Raw genomic sequence first — 6980 nt, 5'->3', positions numbered from 1 at the left:
ACGAACACCTATCTCGTGGGCGTAAAAAGTCTGCTGACCTTGAACTTTACCGCGGCGTACAAAGTCTGCCCGTGCGAACGCACGCTTACTGAATCCATTTTGAACGTTTTAAACTCAGTAACAATAACCGTAATTTTAGATAACGATACTTTGAAATGCGAACAAAAGAGTCGTGCAGAAAACTGCACTCGTTGAACTTTTGCACTTTTTTAAATATGCTTGAAAGCTCTCGTGTGCAGTGAAGGGAATAATTTAGTTAGCTACTTCTACCGTACGTGTTATAACTACTTAGCTTATGTTCTACTATATAGAGCTTAGATTTAAGGATTCTGAATACATTTCTAATAGTTAAAAGACATTTTTAAATAAACCTATGTACAGTCAGCGGCATAAGTGTGTACACATTTGTAAAGCTTCAAAAACTTTATATTTAGCGTCAAGAATATGTTTGGACTTATCTATTTGTATGCTTTAACCTCGAATATGTTATGTTAACAAATATACATACATGTTTTTGATATATAAATAGCATATATTAGTTTTTAAAATTTCGTATTTGTACATGTTTACATAGCTGACTGTACACACAATTTAGTGTTGTTTTTTTACCAATAAAATTTTATTAACTAACAATCTTAACGCAGAAAACTCGTACAAAGAATAGAAAAACGACTATTGAGGGTTTTAACTACTTTTATATGGAAGTTATTTCGCATGTCACGAAGTTAAACAACTCTTAATACTCCCTTTGTGTTTCTTAAGTTTATGGCGATGAAACGCTTCGTCATTGGCAATTTAAGGCATTTAGGTTTTCTCTTGATAGATTTAAAGAAGATTGCAAAAAAGGTAATTAAGATGTGTATAGAAGCATAATCTATACTAATATAAAGAGAAATGATTTGTATTTTTAGATTTATGTATGTATTTAATTCACGTATAAACTAGTGGGCCGATTACAAAGATTCTTTCACCATTAGAAAGGTAACTTTCAGTGAATAACATAGGCTACATTTTAATTATTTTTTAATTTCACGCGTGCGAATTTGCGAGCAACATTATTAATTAAAACTATTTTATTCTTTATTATTGCAATCTCACAAAAGATTCTTTATATTTTTACATCATCAGTCTACTAGATAAATTATAACACGGCTAAACTCACGTGATAACATTCGGTGTAGGCATGTGTAACATCAATGTTATCACGTGAGTTTAGCCGTGTTATAATTTATATAGTACAATGTCTCACGAAAGCTTTAATAAGTCTGCTAGATGTCCTAGGTCTTAAGTCTAGAACTAGGACCTAGGGCTGTGTCTATGCTTCTGTAATCCTTCTAGTTCTAGTGCAGCGTTTCTTTTCAGCACTATATGTACATCTATATGTATGTACTACATGACGCAACAATTTAATTTCCTATCCAGAAATATATGTCTAATAACAAAATAAGAAATTAAGTTGATAGCAATAGGAGAATAAGCCGGATATCAAATACAAACCGCGGACGGAAATTAAAACGTCACGGATTATCGTCGCGGAGGCGAGCAGCGGCTATAAATTATGTCCTTTGTCTACGCAATACAATGAATTAAAGCCTTAATTACTTAATACCCAAGTATACAAATTAACTTGCAATTTTAAGTAGTGTTGTCTACCCTTCTGGGTTCCGACAGTGTATGCATTTATGTAAGAAAACCCAATTAGAAAACCAACAAGAATAGACCAAGCTTTCATAGTTTACAGGGTTAGGTCATTTCAATAAAGATGGGATTAGCCCATAATGGAGCTCTGAAATGATTTTAGTACAGTGCTTTTTTTTCTTATGTGTATAACCCTAACTTCTTAAGTAACAGATTTTAGCTCTATTAGGGTTTTAGATGACAGTATTCTAGCTTTGTTATAGTGACGTGTGCCGGCTTTAATATCGAAATTTTCTCTTAACAATTTGTAAGAGTTAATTTATAATAGACGAGCTGTTGCCCGCTACTTCGTCCGCGTGGTATTAGAAAACAAACGAACGGTATATAAATTATAAAAAGCTACGTATCCCTCGGGACCCGGACACTTCTGGGGGACGAAGCTTATCCCATGTATACTCCAGACTTTGTTTTATATCTGTGCCAAATTTCAATAAGATATGTTGAACCGGTGCAGAATGATCGAGTAAACATTAAAAAACTAAATTAATGAATCCCACGGGAACCGTAACTATTCCCGGGATAAAAAGAAGCCTATGTGTTCTTCCAGACTATGCTCTAAACCTGTGCCAAATTTCATGGAGATCCGTTCAGCCGTTTAGGCTACAAACGCTAACAAACAGCCATCCATCCATCTAAACTTTCGCATTTATAATATTAGTGAGATTAGTAAGATTGTTATATTTAAGTTTTTATATTAAGAACTGCAACAATTGTATTTGCCCCGGTTAGAAGACTTAAGAACCAGTTATAAACTGTATAAAACAAAAGTAGGTGCTTCTATTGTGGAGTGGCAATGGAGTCCACTCCGCATTGTACTGAAAATACACCGCAGAGGTTTTCCTGAGAGGGTTTATTAGCGTTTATTTTCTATAGCAACAATAGTAAAGAAATATAAACGATGTTACATAAAATCAATTTATCGTTATAAGATAATTGGGTATTTTGAACAAGGCTATGATGGAATATAGACAACGAAGAGTTCTTGTGTTGCAAATATAATTTATAATTATATTAAAGCTTTAACGCGAAAACTAATTTCATTATTATCCTAAATAACCGTAGAAAATTTAATCGTGATTTAAATAAAGTTGAAAAGTGAATTGAAGTCATTTTGCAAGTTAATTAAACGTTTATTCATTGCCGACAGATGGCGTTGGCCGCAAGACATAAATCCGTTTTGTCGCCGCGCCTCCGCTTTTGTAATCCGCCATTTTGTTTCGTTAAGAAACTTGTGAAATTAAATACTGGAAATACAAAGAAATAAGTTAACCAATAATAAATAATTTAAAACGCAAGTTTTACTATATTTAACAAAATATAACTGTTTTGAGAAATAACTAAAACTAAAACAAACACAAAAATACATCTGACTAAAATAATAAATGCGATTTGGATGGATGAATGTTTGTTGTTATGTAGCTCCAATACTAAGAAAAACGTCTGGAGAAACACATAGAATAAAAAGTGTTTTTTAAATTCTGTGCAGACAAAGTCACGACCAACAACAAGGTGATAAATCACATAACCTTAGAAAGCAAGCAAACTGACATAGATTTCAGGGAAATCTAAACATGCCAGTGACTGGTACCAACTTGTGAAGCGTATAAAAGGGTTGTATTTTAATGACAATATTTAAGGGCTGGCTGTTGTAACAATAAATATAGAAGAGAAATAATTTATTTAATCGCTTCCTCGACTTAGCGTACAATTAATTCGAGCTGTCATCTCCACGCTGAGAGCTATTGTATGGAACTCTTTGGTGCACGAATGAATTTCAATTATAAATGTAAGGATTAACTTGACTTGGGGATAATGTTATTCGCTTATGAGTTAGCATTTAGAGATATTCTTTGTTGTTTCATCTTACTAGTCTTATTAATATTATAAATGCGAAAGTGTAGATGGATGGATGTTTGTTAGAGTTTCTAGCCTAAACGGCTGAACCGATTTCAATGAAATTTGGTGTAGATGTAGAGGATAGTTTGGAAGTACACATAGGGTACTCATTTTTGTTTTTTGAAATCCACGCGGACGGAGTGACTTATATTTAAATTATAAGTACAAGCTTTTATCGGCGATTTGGACTGAAATTAAAAGAATTTTGTAAGTAGCCTATTTGTTTTTTCCAGATTACGTTTGTGTACATATGTGCCGAATTTTATCGAGTTCCAGATAAATAGACATTTCAGTGGCCAATTATATCACAATGTAAGCCTTAAATGAGGCTTCCACGGACAAAATTAATGAGCCATTTAATGTCCACTTTATTACGTTTTATCTTAGTTACTGCTTCAGAAAACAAATAAGATATTACAAAAACAAACATTGATTACTTTCAAGTATGAAATTGTGATAACCTAGCAAATGATGTTACTAATATTATAAAAACAAAAGTTTAGATGGATGGATGTTTGTTAGAGTTTGTAGCTTAAACGACAGAACAGATCTCGATGAAATTTGGCATAGACGTAGAGGATAGCGTGGAAGAACACATAGGTTACCCGATTTTGATTCATTTATTTCCACGCAGATGAAGTTGCGGGCGAAAGCTAGTTTAATGACATCTTTATGGATGGATGGATCATATTTCTAGAACGACTATATCTCGCTAAAAAGCATAGATGTTGAACATAGTCTGGAAAAACACATGCTTTACTCATCATCCACTTGCCCTTATCCGTTATGGAGGGTCGGCACAGTATGTGCTGCTCTTCCATACATCTCTATCAGCCGTCATATCTGAATCCACTCTTTTCTTAAGCATATCTTCCTTCACACAATCCATCCATACTTTCTTCGGTCTTCCTCTTCCTTTGTAGCCATCCACATTCAATCTTACTCAATCTCACTTTCTGGTTTATGTCCCCATCATTCCGTCGCATAATATGTCACATGTTTTACTAATTAATTTTTTTTTAATTCCACTCGGACTGTATCTCAAAGGAAAATCATAATTAATTTTTCTTTGAAGTCTATCAAAAGCTGATCTAATACTTCGAAAAATTTCCATAATTCTTAAATGATTCTAAATTTATTTTCATAAATTCATTTATAGTCGATATTTTTCTTCTCACTAGAAACTTATCGTTTTAAATTAAATATTTCGCGTGGTTGAGTTTTAGAGGTCATTGATGAGTGAGCAGTTTTATGGTTTAAATGTAATTTAATCAAATACATTTTGTGGGAAACCTTTAGAGATGTAAGCGAATAAACTTCTCATAAAATCTAATTGAATAAAATACACGTGGTTGAATGTTCTTTACATCCTTTGATATTGGCATCAAACAAAAGTAGATATAAATCATTTGGCAACAGAATATAAATTTAAAATGAATTATTGGTAATTTTTTTTAATCGAAAATATTGCGCGAATGAAATTTATTTAAGCATTTTTCATTTAAACTAAAAAATAACATTCTATTCAGAAAGTATGCTTATAAAAATAATATCACACTACCAAATAACGTATAACAAATACGAACAATTCTCGCTACACTTTCAATTCCATACAATACATTAAAAAAGAATCTAGATCCAGAAAACTAAACTTAAAATCCTATTAATAACACAAATACTTATAATTATTTATACGGTATCAAAAATAACATTTAACTCGGACAGTTTTAATAACGCAGAGAACGTCCAATATCCGGTAGGGAAGCTGAGGGATATCAAATCTCTAGACACCGACTTATCATTGTATCGATACACAGTTGAGGAAATAAATTCCCTACCCACATTATATCGAACATCATACAGCAAACACCATTCATGCTATAATTGAACACGTTTGTGTATTACTAAAATTTCAAGATAATTGCATTGTATAACAAGACAAGATGGGTAGGAAATATAAATCCCCGACTGTATCTTTTGTATCGTATCGCTATCGGATATCAAATACAGACCGGGATCGGAAATGAAAACGTCTCAGATAATCTTGAAGCGAAGTAATAACGATATACTTGTAAACCGTTATTTTGTTCAAATTGATATAAACTATCACGTAAGGGGGTGAATGAACTTCAATCATTATTCTATTGTAACGCGCGTTGTGGAACGGTCTGTCCTCGGCTGTATTTCCAAACTAATTCGACTTAGGGTCCTTCAAGAAGCGAGCCTACAATTTCCTCAAAGGCCGGCAACGTATCTGTAGTTCCTCTGGTGTTGCGGATGTCCATTGGCATTGTTGACTACTTTTGTATTCCCGCCGCTCGTTTATATAAAAAAAAACGTAACATCTTACATGACAAGCATACAGTCAGTGTTACGGAGAAACCAACGAGTAACTCTACAGTGGTAGAGCCCGCTTTAACATCTTCGCACGAATGGGCCGGCTCGCCACCACCACCACCACGACCACGTAATACCACGACCACACAGAAAACTGGCGTAAAATGAAAGCAATTCCGCGTTTCGTCTGATGAGTGTGGTGCCGGAGGCCTATTAAGTCCTTTCTCTTTACCACCCTTTTCTTATGAGGAGAGGATGGGAAGGGGAAGTGGATTTGACGGAGGAGGAGATGCATAGGAAGACGAAATATCCTGTTTATGTGCGTTTCCTTCTCTGTCGGATAAGGGTAGGCAACGCATCTGCAATTGCGGATGTCTATGGGCAGCGGTCGCTTTCCATTTCGATGGATTCAGGTGGTCGCTTGCTCGTTTGTCACCTTGTATTACAAAAAAAAATGTTTTTTGTATAAGTTTCGGCACTGGGAACCCATGGTGAAGATGCCAGGTAAACTTATACAGGTATGTTATGTTGAATACATTGCCTTGTAACCGTGTTCTTACCTCAGCTATGTTAGATAAGACCTCGTTAATTAAACTGATGAACACGATGTGTTTGAACTCCAAGTCCTAAACTTCTATATAAATTAACATATAATGTACAGTGACGGAAACCCGCGATGTTCCGGTTCAGGTGAAAATTACATTACAGCGAAACAAACTCCGCCTCTTTCTTATAAATAATTTGATAGTAGTAAGTGCTAACAAAGGGATAATAATAAAAAGAAATTAGCCGTGTATTACTAACCGACTTTTTTTCGCACACGTATTTGGAAGCTGATTTGTATTGGTTTTTGTTTCGCGTTTTATTTAGAAATCTTCAAACGATTGTAGCTTTTAAGAACACCGCCAGTATCCCTGACTGTACATGCATTTATTTCAAATAAAACAATATTTTTTCGTTTTATCTGTGCTAATTTTAATACATATAACACATTCTCTAATATCTTCTCAGTTACTGCACTATATCTTTTAGCTGTACCTGTTTGGATT

This window comes from Papilio polytes, unplaced genomic scaffold (genome assembly GCF_000836215.1).
Source record: "Papilio polytes unplaced genomic scaffold, Ppol_1.0 DF821067.1, whole genome shotgun sequence".
In the NCBI taxonomy this organism is placed as follows: domain Eukaryota; kingdom Metazoa; phylum Arthropoda; class Insecta; order Lepidoptera; family Papilionidae; genus Papilio; species Papilio polytes.
The sequence above is the reverse complement of the archived record's forward strand: the minus strand, read 5'-3'. Positions refer to the sequence as shown.